This window comes from Malus sylvestris, chromosome 16 (genome assembly GCF_916048215.2).
Source record: "Malus sylvestris chromosome 16, drMalSylv7.2, whole genome shotgun sequence".
Lineage (NCBI taxonomy): Eukaryota > Viridiplantae > Streptophyta > Magnoliopsida > Rosales > Rosaceae > Malus > Malus sylvestris.
Window position 1 is genome coordinate 1,840,909 of NC_062275.1, and position 21,090 is coordinate 1,861,998.

The 21,090-nt window shown below is 37.6% G+C and overlaps 1 long non-coding RNA gene, 1 other non-coding gene and 1 pseudogene across 3 annotated transcripts; 1 reads left to right on the top strand and 2 right to left on the bottom strand.

Moving 5' to 3' along the window:
• The first annotated feature begins 1,217 nt into the window (after positions 1-1,217).
• LOC126607604 (ATP-dependent DNA helicase homolog RECG, chloroplastic-like) lies at positions 1,218-20,813 on the top strand (annotated as a pseudogene).
• On the bottom strand, positions 8,352-15,510 carry LOC126607605 (uncharacterized). Of its 2 annotated transcripts, XR_007617674.1 has the most exons (6): positions 15,400-15,510; positions 15,157-15,261; positions 14,967-15,062; positions 14,781-14,875; positions 14,564-14,667; positions 8,352-8,649 (listed from the first exon to the last, which is right to left on the bottom strand). It is a non-coding gene; the product is annotated as an uncharacterized LOC126607605 (long non-coding RNA). The 2 variants fall into 2 exon arrangements; XR_007617675.1 differs by lacking the exon at positions 8,352-8,649 and having other exon boundaries at positions 14,351-14,667; positions 15,400-15,508.
• Positions 9,055-9,159, bottom strand: LOC126609435 (small nucleolar RNA R71). The gene has a single exon (XR_007618155.1). It is a non-coding gene; the product is annotated as a small nucleolar RNA R71 (small nucleolar RNA).
• Positions 20,814-21,090: the final 277 nt, after the last annotated feature.

The following is a 21,090-nucleotide window of genomic DNA, read 5'->3' on the forward strand; positions in this document are numbered from 1 at the left end:
GGTGGGAAGGGAAGGTTTGGGAGTTTCCCAAATTTCCAAACCCACAAACCGACCAATGATTCAAGCACAAAACCCGTACTATGATGCCATCGTCTCCCACGGAACAGTGAAATCTGTGGAAGGACTTGATCTGTAGGGCTTCCATGGCAGGGGGTCCTGTAGAAAACCTACAGGTAAATCAGAGCCATTGATTCATTGCTCTGCCCTTTTGCCTCAGCCCTTTGATTGACTGAAACTTCAAACTTAGCAGCTGGGTAGGAGAGAAAGCTGGGAGAAATAAACGGCAGAAGGAAGATATGAACTAATAAGCTGCGCCCTCCCCGTTGAAACCCTAGGTCAGAAATATATTTATAGTCGCTCTAGAGGGCCATTGATTGTAATATGGCTAAATTGCACTAATAGCCGTTGTATTTTACGATTTTCTTTTCCGTCCTTGTAATTTGTTTTTTGTTGCATTTTTCTCTCGTCGAATGGGGCAAAATTTATTTCAAGCTTGGTGTTTTCAAATGATAAGATATGTTCATAGAAAAAAAGGGATCGCTATACTTATACGAAAAATTAGAGTTATCAATTATCTTTTTTGGTTTCGCTCGTATGCATAAGTAATGAATAGTATAACGATACTACCGTGAGAAAAAAATCAAAGAGGTGGCAGAGAAAAAACACCACAAAGCAGTATCAATCAATTGTATTTGTGGTGTCGACCTACTTAGAAGTAGGCGAAACAAAGCAATCAATGCAAAAGGCTAAAGTTAAGGGGTGGTAGGTTAACATACACCATCTTTCACAGCCGCTGCCTCTGCGTAGAACGTTGGCTATATGCTTAACATATTAGAGGAGGGAGAGGTAAAGAGATCAGAACAACATAATTTAAAGCTTTTAAATGAATTTTAGTTTTTAAGGTTCAGAAAACTTGAAGCCCTTATCGAAAAATATTACATAGTTCCCGCAGTTAGCTGAGAGACTTATAGCCGCTGTCGTGCAAGTGGAAGCTCGAGATATATGCCCAAACCAACGGATAGTGACTAATTAGACTAAAATGACAAAACAAATCAAAGGCATGGATGAAAATGTAACAAAAAAAAAATCAGAAGAACGAAAATGAAAATGAAAAAATGATACAAGGATTATAGTGCAATAAAATATTAGCAGGATCGGGATATACGAACACTAAGGTGCACGGCCCAGCATGGCTCGTGAGGATCTCAGCCGATAAAGGCCCGGCCTTTCCTAAAGAGCCAAACGAAAAAAAAAAAAAAAAAAAAATCCTCAGACATGGAGTGAGAGATATGTAGACGACACACTTCTTGTCACTGTAGCTTCTCTGGAGAACCAAACGTTTCTGGGTCGTTTGATGTTCTGTGCTCTAGGCAATTCGCAACGGGTACGCTGATTTCTCTTGTATATTCTGATCTTTTAATGTTAATTTCTTCATTTGACGTTGTCCTGCTGCTTGATAATGTTAAGAATGTTGTTTCCTACTTCCTAGGATTAAACTTTCGAAGCTTTGACACTTTGCAATCTTCTGGTGTGCCTGTTTTCTCAACCCTGTGCAGGTTTTGATGTTTTTCCTGTTTAGGCATGTCCAGCTCTTGGAGTAAGCTTCCTCTTTGCACATGGCATTGACAGTCTCATCTTTGCAGTCTGTAAGTTTCTAACTTTTTTGCTTCCTCCCATCAACAGCCTTAAATTTTATGCAGAATTTTCGATTTGGAAGTAAGATATGATAGAGTTACTCGCTAAGATGCTATGAAGTTGTGAACTTCCCCGAATCATGAATCTGTATCGTGCCGTGTGAGAGTTGAGAATTCACATCAAACTTCAATATTAGCGGAAGGGAATAGCTACAATGTACTTACAATTTTCGGTAGCACGAGAGTTTTCAGAGAGTTGCAGAATAACAGTGCATACAGTCGGGAAAATGGTCCGAGTCAAACAAAATGGCTGCAGTTTTGAGCGTGTAGAATGTGATAATATGCTAGTGTGTCCATGTGCGGTGTTATGGAGTTTAGGAGGAAAATAGAGCGCAACCATGTGCGGGATTGGAGTGATTGGGAGTGGCTAATATCTAGTTGCCATGTTGTCGTTAATCTTTTGGTATTTTGTTAAAACTGTTTGAAAACATAGGGATAAAGTCGACGTCTTTTATGTGATGATTGACAAATCTTTATAATCTAGATTATAGACAGGCATGGTGTTATATTGTAACCCTTACATAAAGCTTCCATTTCAGCGCTTCAGCGGGAATGGATTGAGAAGTGCAGTAGCTTTTGAAGCTGAGAAGGGATATCAGAATGCTTTGGGTAGAAAAATGAGGTCTATAAGTTATATCCAATTTCGATTTTGCTTATGACAGTATGAAAGTAATAACGTGGACATGCCTATTGCCATTTGCAGGTTCAGTAATTTTCTCTTTTCAACAGTATCGAGATTATGTTCTCGTTCGAAGCATAGTCTTGCCAAAAATATTTTGGAAAAAGAAGGTAGTTATGGCATAGCTAGCATCTCAGATCGGTCAAAGTTGCTCAATAAGGTAGGTTGATTCATGAAAAGTTGTACTGTTTTTGTTTGATTGCTGTAACTTTATCTGATATGCATGTATTGACTACGGGAATGTGTAAGTTTGCTCTTCATTTTCTTCTGTTTCTTTTTCATGTAGGTATCTGTTTTGGTGGGTTATGACAGTCTTGATGATTTGGTTGAGAATGAAAGAGCTGAAAGGCAGTCCGGTATGCATGTTAGAGACGTGACAGATGAATTTGATGTCTCCTTGGTGTGTGCACGATTTCCATCAATCATGTTAGGTAGTTCCCCTCGGGTGGAATTGTATGATGGAACCACCAGTTTCAGTGAAAGGATGCTTTTTCCAACTCAAAGTTGTGAAGAATTTCCGTCTGATGCTATGTGTGAAGAGCAGGTATGAAGATTATCTTTTTGAAATATGGGATTTTATGTATCCTGCCTGTACAAGTGTAAAACATTTCTTATTAAGAGAAGATTTTTAAACGTTGCCCTTATCTCTCCAGTCCGCAACTGTGGTTACCGAGGAAAACTCACATCAAACAGTTCCTGTGGAGGAATCTTCTAACAAGGTTTTGCTTAAATCACAAAATGATACTGGGTCTGTTCAGTTTTCCTTGGACAGTTCTATCAGTTTCATACCTGGAATAAGTAAGAAGCGCTGTCAGCAGCTAGAAGACTCTGGCTTTCATACAGTGAGTTTTAGGAAATCATGTTAAAGGAAACATCACTCTTCTAATCGAGAATTTGAAAGAAGCCTTGGGTTCATATTGCTTTGCTTTTGTTTCCATACAGTTGCGGCAATTGCTTCACCACTTTCCTCGGACCTATGCGGATTTACAGAATGCTCAGATGAAAATTGATGATGGACAATATTTGATTTTCATTGGGAAGGTATTAAGTTCGAGGTATTAAATTGTTTCCAAAATATCTAGTGAGTTTTTGGTGCTAACCTTAGCAATTGGATGAGGTTAGGCACTAAAATTATAATCTGATAAATTCCAAGTTAGCTGACTTGTTAAGATTTTTAGTTTGTTTCATAGTTATATGACTCATGAAACAATGAGAAACAAATATGTTTCAAAAAACAATGAGGCACAATGTAACTTGGTGACAGACACCTTGATGTTCTGACATATGAAATGATGTTACTCTGTTTCTTTTTGAGATTAATGGATATCTAGTTCAATGACATAATAAAGAACATTTCATGGCACATTGTTTGCTAGGATTGTGCTTTTGTTTCTCATATCTGGTAAGGCATCTCCAGAGATGCTAAATGTATTTATATTTATTTGTGTATGTATTCACTTATAGATTTACTTCTTTTTCATCCAATCTGCAATAAAGTTTTTGTTTTTAATATCTATATCTTACCTCTTCTTTTACAGGGGAATCAAAGCTAGTAGTTCTTTCTCATTTATTGAGGTAGTTGTTGGTTGCGAAATTATGGACGATGAATCAACTGAACATATGAATGATTCTGCTGATAGTAGAAGAAAGAAGACGATTTCTTTGCATCTGAAGAAATTTTTTCGGGGTGCTCGTTTTACTTCTCTACCATTTCTTAGACTTGTTGAGGGAAAGCATAAAGAGGGGGACTTTGTATGCGTTAGTGGTAAGGTAAGCTTTTAGATACAATGGATGTGCAGTTGCTTCAATTGGCTCACCCTTCCATGTGCTGAAACCATTAGGGAGTAACAGAATGAGACTTTTTTATGAAATTTTGTACCAGTGCTATCTAAAGATTTATCATTTCATTTTCTAGTCTTTCCCTTAATTGCCTTGTCCTTTCGTGCTGCCTTTTAACACAGGTAAGGACAATGCCCGCCAAAGATCACTATGAAATGAGAGAATATAATATTGATGTGCTTAAAGATGAAAATGAAGTGTGTTTTCATGCAAAAGGGAGGCCTTATCCTATATACCCTTCAAAAGGAAGGTTAGATCCAAATATTTTGAGAGACATCATTGCAAGGTTTGTACCTCTGACCTTTTGCATAACTTCATTTCTAACATCATAACATAACCGCTCTAAGTTTCTTCAGCGGGGTTACATTTTCCAATTCTAATTTAATATCCCCTTACTCTAAGTTCTTTATACAAACATACATTAGTTTTTTGGGTGAGTGGCTGGTTTCTCAATATTAGAAATCTAATTGTGTTTTTATCATTTATGCAATAACATTCCTCCGTTCATCCTATCGGAGTTACTTCTTAGTTCTTTGCAGCTGTTTGGAATTGTTTGAACTATTGTATTAATTGGGTAATTTCTTTGTAATTTGCTCCAAGATGTGTAAACTAAATCTCTACTATTTTTACTCGTTCCAGAGCTGTACAAGTTTTGGCTGTTGATGTTGATCCTGTACCTAAAAATATCACTCAGGACTTTGGGCTGTTAAGCCTTCATGATGTAAGAAACTTCACTTTTATCCTTAGTATCAGCATATATGCAATTCATACTTTTGACTATGGTCACTTATACCCCTGTGTACATGTATATGTTAAAGAGTTAGCTATATGTGCCCCTTGCTGTTCTTTTTAAAAGTTGTTTTGGCATTTAGAAAAATTTGAGCTGTTGTGTTTTTGCTCTAATAATACAGGCGTATAAGGGGATTCACGAACCAAAGAGTATGGACGAAGCTGATTTGGCTCGGAAAAGGCTAATATTTGATGAGTTCTTTTACCTGCAGGTGATTTTGATCCAAATTTCTTAATAAGTTTTTCTCTAAGATTTGAACTGACCTAGTTGTCATTGCCTGTCAGTTAGCACGCTTATATCAAATGCTTGAAGGTCTTGGTACACAAATAGAGAAAGATGGATTGCTGGATAAGTACAGGAAACCCGTATAAAGTGCTGCTTATATGAAGGATTGGTCCATTCTTACCATAAAGTTTTCAAAAGCTCTTCCATATACCCTTACTCCTAGTCAACTCACTGCCATTTCAGAAATCATCTGGGATCTAAGGCAACCAGTTCCTATGAATCGGCTTTTGCAGGTTATACTCTTGTTTGCAGGATGTATCCAATATTTTTCAGATTTGTTACAGTATGAAGCAATGTAACTGCATATATTGTAACTGGAGCACCTGCAGTATATACAAAATAAGGACAAAACATGATGGTTTTTGGCGGGCTTCTGGTTGAATACAATTTTAAGTCTAGACTTTTGCCCTAATTCTCTTCCTCACTCTCTTTTCAAATCGGCCTGCCTGGGTTCTTCCTCCTGATTACCATAGCATGCGCAGTAGGTATACTCGAAAAATAGAAAAGATTCTTGATTGATGATATGTTGTTACACATTTTCAGGGTGATGTTGGTTGTGGGAAAACTGTGGTAGCTTTTCTAGCATGCATGGAGGTTATTGGCTCTGGATATCAGGTCTGTGAAACACCTGTTTTGTAGAGTTAAAATATGACTACAATGTGTGAGTTTCTGTTTGTTTCCTTGATTCATTTCAGACCTTTGACCATTTGTATTTTCATAAATGTAATAATAGTTATGATCTTTGTTCCTGATTGTTTTTATTTGTTTCATGTAAATTGTAAAGGCAGCTTTCATGGTTCCAACTGAGTTGCTTGCAGTCCAGCATTATGAGCACTTAAATAATCTGCTTGAAAATATGGAGGATGTTGAACAAAAACCTTCAATTGCTTTACTAACCGGCTCAACCCCATCAAAACAATCACGGATAATTCTTGAGGCATGGATTAATGTCCAGTTCTTTTGTTTTCTTGAGTATAATGTTTCAGGCATCCTAGTTATTGGTAGTGATACTATCATTGATATTGCGTGTATCAGGGTCTCAGGACTGGAGAGATATCGATGGTCATTGGAACCACCAGTTTGATATCTGACAAAATAGAGTTCTCTGCATTACGCATTGCAGTGGTGGATGAACAACATCGTTTTGGTGTGATCCAGAGAGGACGGCTTAACAGTAAGGTTGTTTGCTTCTAATTGAACCAAGTATTCTAGTCATGTCATCTGGTGGTGTAGTACTCCGTTTCTATCCTGTGTGCAAACTGATTCCTTTAGACCTTATGGAATATGGAAGATCAGATTTTGATGGTATCTTTCCAGGAATTCATTTTGTCTAAACTTTTTAGTGTGCCCTTGCATGCTGCTTGCGTAGTTCTCAATGTTTCCATGAGTTACTATGTATCGTTATAGGGTATCATTACTGTGGCATGAATAATTCAGTCCTTGAAATATGAAATGATTTTGTTACTGTAATTCGTTTTGTAAGATGAGCTAACTGAGGCACAAATCTCTGCAGCTATACTATACCTCTGTAAATTCTAGAATGGTAGCCGCCAATTCAGATGTGACCTCCAAAGGCGACAACCATATGGCTCCTCATGTTCTTGCCATGTCAGTGATGAGTAGTTTTTATATTATATATTTTACCCTAATCTTAGTATATTTTGGTTAATATATTGGAAGAATTTTGATACTTTGAATTGTATTTTCAATATAGGACTTTCGACTTCCTCTAGAGCAAAACAGGACCAAATGGACGAATTTTGGAGTAATTCCAATTGGAGGACGTTCGTGAGTCACTTAGCTTGATCGTATCAAAATTTGGGATTTTTTCACCAAGCGGTGGTTTTCTGGCGATGAAATAAAGAAGCAGTGCGCAGTGCTGGAAAGTGACGTTTTTGGGCTTAAATTGCGTTTTTGGAGCCTAAGATGACCTCGGATGGGTTCGTGACCTTCTGGAAAAGTGTTCAGAATAGTCCAAACATTAAATCCAGCTATATTGGGCCAGTTTTGGAGCAGCTTATGGGCCAAAACGTGGCTGTTCAGTTTTTAGACGAATTTTATTATTTAATTTAGGGTTTTGTTTGCTAGGGTTTGTGTGGTGGCTTAGCAAATATATTGCTTAGCCGTCTACAGTTTTAGGGTACGCTTTATTTTTATGCAATACTGGAGACAGAGAGAAGTTCTAGGGTTTTGAAGATTTTCTACTTGAAGGTGTTTTCAATCCTTTTCTTAATAAAGATTTCTATGATTTCAATTATGAATATGCGGAACTAATTTCTTTTGCTAGGGCGAAGCCTTGAGCCTTAGCATGAATATGTGATTTTTATTTAATTGCTTATGATCGATTGCATGCGTACTTTGAATTGTTAATCACCGGGATAAAAACTATCTAATTGTCGTAATGCCTGATCACCATTAGGATCTTTAGAAAAGTAATTTGATGCAATTTTGGTCGGAAGGTTCCCTGAAATTGACGCTGGCTTCTTGTGATTAATAATTGTAATTTCTCTTAGGATGAATATCACGTCTTAAGGATTGCATGGTTTTTCAAAGGATTTTCATAAAGCATAATGAGTCTTTCATGTTCATATTTGATCCGAACGTCCGGACGGGTTGCATGTTAGATATACATTCTATGTTGGAGGTTCCAAGTAGAATATGAATTAGGAAAATCTAACCTTCAAAATGGCATGTGTAGATCATAAGTAATTGGTAAGAATTCATAGGATTGTTAGGTGATGGTGGAACCCTAGTGCTTTCTTAATTTGATTTCTCTCAAAACTGTTTTCTTTTCTCTCTAGTTTTAATATTGCAGATTGTCTTATCATTAATTCATTAAATTCGTTTTTACTTTAAGTAGGTTATAAAATCAATCATCAAAAATTTCTACTTTACAATCATTAATTGAAATCTGGTTTGTTTCGATTTATTTAATAATCCCTGTGGAGAATGACCTTGCGAGATCCATTTATACTACAATAACCTTGTGATTCTTGCAAGTAAAATAGGAGGTTTTTATCGCATTCAAATGAGTAGTAAAAATCCTATCAAGAAAATGGCGCCGTTGCCGGGGATTATTTAAAATAATCCCTACGAATCAGATTTTCAATTAGTATTGCTGTTTATACATATATAAAAAAAAACAAAAAAATATTTAATTTTCGTTTTCATCTATTTTTACAGATTACAACAGTACAGATTTCAGAAATCTGTGCATGGTCAGCACCCGTTCAACAGTGCAAAAATTGATTCCATTTGATCCAGAATTTGAACAGCATTTAAGGAGGAAACGCAGGGAACAACATTTGCAGCGGGTTCGTCCTCTGCAGGAGAGGTTTCTGGAATCAGTCTTTTCTGGGGACCTGCACAACAAAGAAAAAATGGCGTTTATAAATCCAGAGGCAGGTCTGCCCCTGGGTGATTCACTAACTGCCCATACCACAAATATACCCAGTTGCATCACATATCCGGCAGTGGAGGAAGGGACTGCATTTGAAATAAAACAGCACATGTTGAATATTCTACCTACGTTTCATGGGTTGTCATCTGATGATCCTAACATGCACATTGCGGAATTTTTAATGGGTTGCAAAAACATTTTGGTGAGGGGATTTTCAGCCGAATCTATTAAGCTGCGGTTGTTTCCATACACTTTAAAAGATCAGGCAAGGAGATGGCTCCTCACACTCCCATCTGGAAGCATTACAACTTGGGCCCAACTCAGTGAAAAATTTCTAAACAAGTATTATCCGGCTTCTAAGACCCTTGACATGAGAACTCAGATTTTATCTTTTGCCCAAAAACCAAATGAAGAGTTTCATGAGGCGTGGGAGCGATTTAAGGAGTTGATTAGAAAATGTCCACATTCGGGTATTAACACTACTGATCAAATGCACATATTTTTCAGAGGGTTGAATATGACTACAAAAACTCTTGTCAACGCTTCATGCGGAGGTACGTACAAAGACAAAAATGCACAAGAGGCGTGTTTGTTATTTGAAAAAATGGCAGAAGATACTCAGCAGTGGGCAGTGGAGCAGCCACAATCTAGGTCAGCTTTTGAGATGTCTACTGGTTCTCCATATGTTACAGCACAAATTGAAAAAATGGAGAAAAGGCTTGACGCAAAATTTGACATGTTATTACAAAGAATGCCAGGTTCTCAAGTTGCTGTAAAGCAGCCCTTACAAGCTGCCTGCAGCATTTGCAACATGATAACTCACGATTTTATGAGCTGCCCACATAAAGATGTTTCACCAGATTTTACAGCAGAGCAGGTTAATGCATTTAACAATCTCCAGCGGCCCAGATATGACCCATATTCTAATTTCTACAACCCCGGTTGGAGAGATCATCCTAATCTAAGGTGGGATAAGGAACAGCACACTAGACCACAATTTCAACAGCAGGTACAACAACCTGCTGCACCTAAGGCTGCTTGGGAGGTTGCGATTGAAAAATTGGCAAATACCACAACTCAAGAAATTCAAAATCTGCAGGCATCAATGAAAAACATGGAAAAACAAATGGGGCAGATTGCTTTGCAGGTTTCTGGTAGGGCACCAGGTACATTTCCCAGCCAAACCGAACCAAATCCTAGGGGAGGTGCAGATTGCAAGGCAGTTAGAATTCTACGTTCCGGAAAAAGCTTTGATAACAGGGATGAAAATTGCATTCAAAATTCGCGGGTGTTTTCACAGCCTAAAACAGATTCGGGAATTGTTGAAAAATCTGCCAATTCAAAAGATTCTGAACAGACAGTGAACAGTTCCGAAAATAGTGCAGTTATTGTTGAGGATCTTGTTTATGAGCCACCTATGCCTTATCCCGAACGGTTGAAGCCTAAAGTTAAAGATCAACAATTGACAGATTTCATGAAGACTTTGTCTAAAGTTCAGATAAATCTGCCGTTAATTGATGCCATCAAAAACATTCCGTCTTATGCCAAGTTTTTGAAGGATGTTTGCACAAAGAAAAAGAAGCTTGTGGATTTTGAGAAAGTGATTCTTACAGAACAGTGCAGCGCTGTTCTGCTTCACAAATTGCCCCCAAAGAAACAAGATCCAGGGAGTTTTACAATTTCATGCACAATTGGAAATTCTCATTTTAAACGTGCTTTAATTGATTTAGGTGCTAGTATTAATTTAATGCCTTTTTCTGTTTTTCAGAGACTAGGACAAGGAGAAATCAAGCCTACATCAGTTATTCTACAACTAGCGGACCGTTCAGTTGCTTATCCAAGGGGTATTATAGAAGACCTAATTATTAAAGTGGATAATCTCTACCTTCCTGCAGATTTTGTGATTTTGGATATGGATGAAGATATGCAAACACCGATTATTTTGGGGCGGCCCTTCATGGCTACAGCCAGAACGTTAATTGATGTAGAGGCTGGGACACTTATACTTAGAGTGCAAGATCAATCTGTTGTGTACAGTTTATTTGAAGCTACCAAAAGGCCAGGTGATGTGCATGACTGTATGCGTGTTGATGTGCTTGACAGCATATTACATGCTGAAATTATGTCACGTTTGACATCTGATCCATTGTTAAATGTGTTGCACGGGTTTGAGAATAAATATACAGAAGATGAAGAGGTTTTTGAGTATGTTTCAGCTTTGGAAAGTGTTCCTTTTCAACCTCCACGTTGGAGGCACGTTTTTGAAAGTTTGGGGGAACCCAAAAAGCTATTGCAACCTTCTAAGGTACATCCACCTAAACTGGAGTTAAGGGTGCTTCCAGAACACTTGAAATATGCTTACTTGGGTGCAGATTCTTCGCTGCCAGTTATTATAGCTGCTGATTTATCATCAACAGAGGAAGATAAATTGTTGCGCATTTTAAGGAGTCATCAAGATGCAATTGGCTGGACTATAGCTGACATTAAAGGGATCAGCCCTACAATTTGTATGCACAAAATTCTGATGGAGGATGGAGTAAAACCTGCCATTGACGCACAACGTCGGTTAAATCCGATTATGAAAGAAGTGGTTCGTAATGAAGTTATGAAACTTCTAGATGCTGGGATGATCTATCCCATTTCAGATAGTAAGTGGATTAGTCCAACTCAAGTGGTGCCTAAGCGTTCTGGTATTACAGTTGTGAAAAATGATAATAATGAACTTGTGCCTACTCGCTTGACTACTGGGTGGCGTATGTGCGTTGATTATAGAAAGATCAATGCGGGAACTAGAAAAGATCATTTTCCATTGCCTTTCATTGATCAAATGTTGGAAAGGTTGGCTGGTCGTGCTTTCTACTGTTTCTTGGATGGCTATTCAGGGTACAACCAGATTCCTGTTGCCCCTGAGGATCAAGAAAAGACAACCTTTACTTGTCCTTTTGGGACTTTCGCATATAGAAGAATGCCTTTTGGTTTGTGCAATGCGCCTGCTACGTTTCAGCGTTGCATGATGAGCATATTTACCGGGTTAGTTGAACATGTAGTTGAGGTATTTATGGATGATTTTTCTGTTTTTGGGGATTCTTTTGACCAGTGTTTGCAGAATTTATCTTTAGTTCTGGACAGATGCATTAAGACCAATCTGGTTTTAAACTGGGAAAAGTGTCATTTCATGGTTAGGCAGGGAATTGTCTTGGGCCACTTAATTTCTAACAGGGGTATTGAAGTTGATAAGGCTAAAATTGATGCAATTGAAAAGTTGCCACCCCCGACAACTGTTAAGAGTGTTCGATCTTTTCTTGGCCATGCCGGGTTTTATAGACGGTTCATCAAGGATTTCTCCAAGATTAGCCGCCCATTGTGTAATTTATTGGCTAAAGACGCTCCTTTCGTTTTTGATGAGGCTTGTGTGGAGTCCTTCAAGAAGTTAAAGACACTCCTCACTACAGCACCCATTATTGCAGCTCCTAATTGGAGCTTACCTTTTGAACTGATGTGTGACGCATCAGATTATGCAGTGGGGACAGTTCTTGGACAGCGGAAAGATAGACTTCCCCAAGTTATTTATTATGCTAGTCGAACCCTCAATGATGCACAACTAAATTATGCAACAACAGAGAAGGAATTGTTGGCAGTTGTTTTTGCTTTGGAAAAATTTCGTTCGTATTTAGTTGGAGCTAAAGTGATTGTTTATACAGATCATGCAGCTTTGAAATATTTGTTGTCTAAAAAAGATGCTAAGCCTCGATTAATTCGTTGGATTCTTTTATTGCAAGAGTTTGACTTAGAAATCAAAGATAAAAAGGGCAGTGAAAATGTGGTGGCTGATCATTTGTCTAGATTGATTATTCCCACAGTTTCAGAAGAGGATTCCCTACCACTGAGGGAAAGTTTTCCAGATGAACAGTTATTTGCAGTCCATTTCCGTACACCATGGTTCGCTGATATTGTTAATTACTTAGTTAAAGGTGTAGTGCATCCAGATTTAACATTTCAGCAGAAAAAGAAGTTTTTATCTGATGTGAAGCATTATTTCTGGGATGAGCCATACCTATTTAAGTATTGCCCAGACCAGATTATTCGCAGGTGTATTCCAGAAGCTGAACAGGAAAGCGTTTTAAGGTTTGCTCATCATTTTGCTTGTGGAGGACATTTTGGGCAGAAAAGGACAGCAGAGAAAATTTTGCAGAGCGGGTTATTTTGGCCTACACTTTTTAAAGATGCTTATAATTGGTGCATGGCTTGTGATAGGTGTCAAAGAGTCGGCAACCAGTCCAAAAGGAATGAGATGCCCCAGCAAAGTATTTTAATTGTTGAACTATTTGATGTTTGGGGTATTGATTTCATGGGACCATTTCCATCTTCCCATGGGAACCAATATATTTTAGTTGCTGTGGAGTATGTTTCTAAGTGGGTCGAGGCCATTGCAGCACCAACTAATCAAGGATCAGTAGTCCTGAGGTTCCTCCAAGGGGTTATATTTCCGCGTTTTGGAATTCCACGTGTTATTCTTAGTGATGGGGGGAAGCACTTTATTAATAAGCCATTTGCTAATTTGTTGGCAAAATATGGGATTAATCATCGTGTGGCTACACCTTATCATCCACAGACATCTGGTCAAGTGGAGGTTTCAAACAGAGAATTAAAACGCATTTTGGAAAAAACAGTTGGTTCTACACGAAAAGATTGGAGTTTAAAATTAAATGATGCGTTGTGGGCCTACAGAACAGCTTATAAAACTCCTATTGGGATGTCCCCATTTCGACTCGTTTATGGAAAAGCATGTCATCTACCTATGGAGCTTGAGCATAAGGCGTACTGGGCAATTAAAGAGTTAAATTTTTCATATGACTCAGCCGGAGAGCAACGTAAACTGCAGCTCAATGAGCTACAGGAAATTCGTCGGGATGCTTATGAAAGTTCTCGCATCTACAAGGAAAGAACTAAGGCGTTTCATGATAGTCAAATTTTACGCAAAGAATTCCAGCCAGGGCAAAAGGTGTTGCTATTCAGTTCAAGGCTTAAGTTGTTTCCAGGGAAATTGAAATCTCGCTGGACAGGGCCGTATTTGGTTACTAAAATCTTTCCTCATGGGGCAGTTGAAATATCTAATGGGGCTCAAGGCAACACATTCAAGGTGAATGGTCACAGGCTGAAACCATACGTGGAGTCGCCATTTGATACGGGATACGAGTCTTTGACTCTGAAGGCACCAGTGATCTAACCACCAGACTTCCGCAACGTCTAGCTACAGACTTAAAATAAAGCGCTTATTTGGGAGGCAACCCAATTTTTCTAACTCTTTCCTAATTTTAATTTTTGTTTGATTTTCTCAATAATATATATATATATATATATATATATATATATATATATATATATATATTTATAAAAAATAAAAAAAGCATACATAAATCATTAAAAATATAAAAAACGAAAAAAAAAAAAAAAAAAAACGAAAAAAAAAAAAATTGAAGATTGCGAGTTGATTTTATTTACCCATTTTATTTTTATTTTTATTTTCAATTTTTAACGCATATTGGTTAATTGCAGGTTGCGAACGTGGAAAATAAAACGCGTCCTATGCTGGAATCCTGCACCCAGCAGCAAGTCTATCGTTCACATCAACCACATCTACACTATGCTGGAAATTGAAAGCAGTCCACATAAAAAGCCATTCACATATGCAAGTTTGGGGGTGATTGTTGCAGATCCAGCACATAAACAGAATTTAGAGCAGTTAATTTCTGCAGCTCAGTTTTGCGATGCATGGAGGAAGCACAATTAAATCACAGATCCATACACCACAGAACTGAGTACAGATATTATTACCAGATCTACAACAACTACACTTGCAGGGATTCGAATTTTACCTCCCAGATGCATCGATCTGGGTCATGCGGCCTGTGCTATTTTCCTCCGTTGCTCTTGTGTGTTTACTTCTGTGTCCTTGGCTCTATCATGGATCCGTATACCCCTACATAAAGACCAACAATATGAGTACATACAGGTTACATATGGCATTCAAATGAACTGTTGTTGAACTTGTAAATGTTGAGCTTAGCAAAAGCAGACGAACGAGATCTGTACCTATATGACATACAGAGGCCGCGACAGTTGCTGTTGATTTTGCTTTCTGGGACTATTAGACCGGCAGCTTAAGCTTGTTTTCTCACGGGTGTATGCTGGATTTGAGTGTTATTTTTCAGTCACAGTAGGGGTTATTTTTCAAGTATCAGATCATAGTCCATCAATAAAAAGGGTTACGGGTTTTACCTCAACATTTGCAGATCCTTGGTTGAGCTGAGCTGCTGACTCCGGGGGTGTTCTTGTGTTGTTGTCTCGGATTTGAAACCATTAGGGCTCTCCACACTGATAAAACCACATGCAGGTGTTAGTGTTTGTTCCAGATCTCTCCAACAAATAAATTGGACACTGCAACCACAAGATTGGAGGATGATTTTACCTTTGGGTTTCCGTTTTTTCCGATTTTCCATCACGGCGGGGTACTCACGGAGGTGCGTTGTTGTTGGGTTATGGAAGGCTACGGATGCATCAATCTGCGAGGAAACTGAGACATACACAGAACAATCAAATGCATCAGTCACAAACATTTTCATGTTACTCTTGGTGATGAAGTTAGCAGAAATGGAGCTACATCTTTACATTTGAACGAACAAAAGGAGAAATGGCATGGCTTAGTTTTTACCTGCAAAGGGAGGAAGAAGGACTTGCTTTGACATGGAGAGAGTAAAAGCATTTTCAGACTTTCTAGAGAGAGCAGAGCTAAATTGAGGAAATGAGAGAAAAATGTGAGAGACAGAGAGGTCCTTTCATTTTAGCAAAATGGGGTCTGCGAGAAAGAAAGAGATATGGGCAAATGGATTGATCTTCACTCTTAATTTCGAATCCTATGGAGCTACCCTTCTTGATGCCTGACACGTGTGCGCCTCATCTGTTTTTTATGTTTCCCTAGGGCACGGTTTGGAGAGAGCCGTTTGGGCTCTGTGATTGCTGATTGACAGCGCCAGACAACAACTCTGCACGCCACTTTCCCCTTGCATGCCAGCTGCGTCCCATTCATTTCGCAGGGGATCCAATGTTCAAAGCACGCCACTTTTCAAATTGCATGCCACAATGGAGTCCATATTCCCAGGTGCTTTCTTGTCTCATTATTTATTTATTTTTTATTTTTATATATCATGTTCTTTATTATGTTCTTTGTCCTGACGTCTTTGTCCTATTTTGTTAATTAGTCATAGATTTAGTTCGTTTCCGTTGTAATATAAAATTTTCTTTGGTTTTGTTCCTCATTTTCCCTTCTATAATTCTTATATGTTAGTTTAAGTTTATTTCCTTTTTGTCATTTTTCTTTTATTTTTCACACCTTGAGGACAAAGTGTGACATAAGTTTGGGGGTGGGAAAGTAAATTTTAGTTTTTTTTATTTGTTGTGTCCGTTTAAAAATTTTCATTATTCCTAAGTTAATATCCATAGAGTATTTTAAGCGTTAGAACAAATGGACATGGTGAAAGTTAATCCCACATTAGAGTCTTTTCTATTTATCGTTGCTTAGACACTAATTCATGAATTATACTTTGAACTTTGCACATCACACCAACATGGTTTGTGGGGAGTGAGATTGAAATACTTGCTTTTAGTCTAAGTTTATTTTTATTTTTTATTTTTTATTTTAAGTAAAGTCAGTTATTAGTGTGAAAAAAAAAAAAAAAAAAAAATAAAGTAATAATTGTCTCACCCGAGGTTCTGCCTAGTAACCGGGCCAGTCCTGCCTAATCAGCAGTGATTCTCGCGTCAAACGGTAGAGTTTTGGCATGAGGCAGGGTGGTTAGTTGGTTTCGTAGCCTTTTCAGCTCGGGTTAATAAGTCCTTAGGGGTGTTCTACACCTAGTGTCCTAAAGCCCTAGTGGTTTGGGAGTCATTGACCTAAAGCTCGCTACATGGGTTGGATCGAAAGCTTAAGTAAACCGACATTGCACGACCACTACTGTTACTAGAGAAAAAAAAAATGTTATATATAAAAAAAAAAGTGAAAAGAAAAAAAAAAAGAAAAAGAAAGAGAGTTATATTTAAAGTTACTATGTGTGAAATAAATAAGGACGAGAGGTAAGGGTTTTAGTCGAGTCTCCTTAATTATGTTGGTTCACTTTACACCAAAGGAAGTTTGTGAATTCTTTTCTAATTGATTCTAAATGGCTTAGACTCTGTGATGGGATTGGTTGGAACTTTTGAAAAGATGTTTTAGTTTTTAAAATTTGCTATGGATTGCAACTTTGAAGGTGAAAATTTTTGTCAGTTAATTTTAGCTAGTTAGTTTGTTAAGTTTTTATTTTTGTTTGAGTCTTGTTTTGCTTGAGGACAAGCAAAAAGCTAAGTTTGGGGGTATTTGATGAGTAGTTTTTATATTATATATTTTACCCTAATCTTAGTATATTTTGGTTAATATATTGGAAGAATTTTGATACTTTGAATTGTATTTTCAATATAGGACTTTCGACTTCCTCTAGAGCAAAACAGGACCAAATGGACGAATTTTGGAGTAATTCCAATTGGAGGACGTTCGTGAGTCACTTAGCTTGATCGTATCAAAATTTGGGATTTTTTCACCAAGCGGTGGTTTTCTGGCGATGAAATAAAGAAGCAGTGCGCAGTGCTGGAAAGTGACGTTTTTGGGCTTAAATTGCGTTTTTGGAGCCTAAGATGACCTCGGATGGGTTCGTGACCTTCTGGAAAAGTGTTCAGAATAGTCCAAACATTAAATCCAGCTATATTGGGCCAGTTTTGGAGCAGCTTATGGGCCAAAACGTGGCTGTTCAGTTTTTAGACGAATTTTATTATTTAATTTAGGGTTTTGTTTGCTAGGGTTTGTGTGGTGGCTTAGCAAATATATTGCTTAGCCGTCTACAGTTTTAGGGTACGCTTTATTTTTATGCAATACTGGAGACAGAGAGAAGTTCTAGGGTTTTGAAGATTTTCTACTTGAAGGTGTTTTCAATCCTTTTCTTAATAAAGATTTCTATGATTTCAATTATGAATATGCGGAACTAATTTCTTTTGCTAGGGCGAAGCCTTGAGCCTTAGCATGAATATGTGATTTTTATTTAATTGCTTATGATCGATTGCATGCGTACTTTGAATTGTTAATCACCGGGATAAAAACTATCTAATTGTCGTAATGCCTGATCACCATTAGGATCTTTAGAAAAGTAATTTGATGCAATTTTGGTCGGAAGGTTCCCTGAAATTGACGCTGGCTTCTTGTGATTAATAATTGTAATTTCTCTTAGGATGAATATCACGTCTTAAGGATTGCATGGTTTTTCAAAGGATTTTCATAAAGCATAATGAGTCTTTCATGTTCATATTTGATCCGAACGTCCGGACGGGTTGCATGTTAGATATACATTCTATGTTGGAGGTTCCAAGTAGAATATGAATTAGGAAAATCTAACCTTCAAAATGGCATGTGTAGATCATAAGTAATTGGTAAGAATTCATAGGATTGTTAGGTGATGGTGGAACCCTAGTGCTTTCTTAATTTGATTTCTCTCAAAACTGTTTTCTTTTCTCTCTAGTTTTAATATTGCAGATTGTCTTATCATTAATTCATTAAATTCGTTTTTACTTTAAGTAGGTTATAAAATCAATCATCAAAAATTTCTACTTTACAATCATTAATTGAAATCTGGTTTGTTTCGATTTATTTAATAATCCCTGTGGAGAATGACCTTGCGAGATCCATTTATACTACAATAACCTTGTGATTCTTGCAAGTAAAATAGGAGGTTTTTATCGCATTCAAATGAGTAGTAAAAATCCTATCAGTCAGCTACTCCTATACCGAGGACACTTGCTCTGGCTTTATATGGTGATATGTCATTGACACAGGTACGCGTTTTTCTTCTTGCTCCTTGATGCTTTTGATGGGATGGTGTTCTCCCCCTTTCTTTTCTCAATTGGATATGAGGCTTTAAGACAGTGATTTAAATTTTAAAAACTACACTGAGACGCCTAATCCTAAAGGCTTGTTTGCAATGAAAAAGGTTCATGGCACATTTTAAAAGATTATTAGGTCCAAGAATAAAAATTAATGTTATAGGGATATGTTTTTAGTTTAAAATTTAGCGGGCGCTACATTTGTATAAGTTGATATCCTGTATTGAGTGTTTGTTAATTCTTTCGTTTCCATTTCCTTTGAATAACAGATAACCGACTTACCTCCAGGAAGAATACCAGTTGAGACGTTCATCATTGAAGGAAATGACAATGGATTTGAGGATGTTTATGAGGTGATTGTCCTTGCTTAACTTTGTTACAGCGCTCTAATATATTTCTTTTCTTATTTTCCCCTAGAAACGAAGGTGTTCTGGTTTAAATAATTTCATTTTTTCCGATTGCAATGAAATATTTGATATTTGAAACTCGATAAAGCCAGTGATGCATAAAAGGTTTGAATTGAAACTCATCATTCGGTTAAGAGATCATGGTCTTCTTCACAAGACGGATATATTATTTTCTTGCTAGACTAGAATAGAAAGATTTCACTGGTTCTAGCTTTTGATTTTATTATTTTCTGACTCAAATGATATTAGCATGTAACAGATGATGCTGGATGAGTTAAAAGGAGGAGGGAGAGTCTATCTTGTGTATCCAGTTATTGAACAATCTGAACAGCTGCCACAACTTCGTGCAGCTGCAGCAGATTTTGAAGCTATATCTGATAGGTTTCAGGGCTACACTTGTGGATTGTTGCATGGAAGGATGAAGAGTGATGAGAAAGATGAAGCATTGAGAAAGTTCAGATCTGGGGAAACAAATATACTGCTTTCCACACAAGTTATTGAGATTGGTGTTGATGTTCCCGATGCATCTATGATGGTTGTTATGAACGCTGAGAGATTTGGGATAGCTCAGTTACACCAACTTAGAGGACGAGTTGGACGAGGAGTGAGAAAGTCTAAATGTATACTGTTAGCATCTTCTTCCAGTAGTCTAACTCGGTTGAAGGTCCTGGGGAAATCATCAGATGGTTTTTACTTGGCAAACATGGACCTTCTTCTACGTGGACCTGGTAACTTGCTTGGCAAGAAACAATCAGGACATCTTCCAGAGTTTCCTATTGCAAGATTGGAAGTAGATGGCAATATCTTACAGGAAGCACATCTTGCTGGTCTGGTAAATAGTACTCCTTTTGTGTCCTTTTATCGTGTAATTTGGTGATAATTTTGGTTACCATTCTCTTGCATCATTTCTGTTTTCCTATGAGAGACTAGACTATTAGTACATAAACACTAATCCGTATGCAAGAATTTTTTGCTGCAATGCCTGTTTGGTTGATGCTCGGGTTCATGCAGTATACCTCCTTTAACATATGCGATGGTTCCTTTTTCGCAGAAAGTTTTAGGCGCTTCCCATGATTTGGAGCAATTCCCGATCCTTAAGGCAGAGCTTAGCATGAGAGAGCCGCTCTCTATTCTGGGTGACTGAGTCTAGTAGTGGTAAAACTGAAACCTTGCAAATCTATACAAGATGAAATTGCTTGTATTGATGGCTTCTTGTCCATTTTTATTTTGTGCCCCTTTTGTAAATGTATAACTGCTTTCAGGAATCATGCCATATATACCATATATGTCGCAAGCTTGATGCTTCTGCTTGATTTCCTTGGCGGTAATCCTTACAACTTAATGATTGTACTTGTGATAGGAATTGGTTTGATATTAGTTGTACTTGTGATAGGAATTGGTTTGATATTAGAACAGTCCTTTCTTAACGACTAGTCATGAAGAAAGTTGCCCAGATCGAGTTTGGAGAGCAAGCACTGAATATGCAGACATGTCCATTTTTGCACACCGGCGTATCCAGACATGCTTTTTGCCATTGAAGTAGATTGTTAATCGACTAGTTTGTAGTCATTTTTACATATTTCGATATGTCAGCATCCTAACAATCTGCTTGCTTGCATCGAAGAATTCTCAAACATTTGGAAAGAATGTGGCTGATATGCTGTTTAGTTTTTATCGTTTTGCTTCTGTTAACGTTTTGATCTGTACCTAGGATTTTACTGTAGTTGTAAACAGGAAGCTTTATATCATCTTTTACTGATCTCAGTGTCTCACTCCCCCTCTCCTTTGATTCCTTCACAGACATTCGTTTCCTAAATCGACTCGTCTTCTTTAAGATATGCTGTTCGAAACGTAAAGGTTTTTCGACAAATTACAGTAATTTTCATGGAAAGACGGCTGCTCACGTACTTCCCTGTGAAGCTCTCTTTATCTGCAGAACATCCTGCTCAGGAAAGGACTTGAGAATATTTTGTCACAAACTTTTGAAGAAAGTCGGTACATGCTTTCATGGAAATCTTTATGTCGTTCTGTTGAAA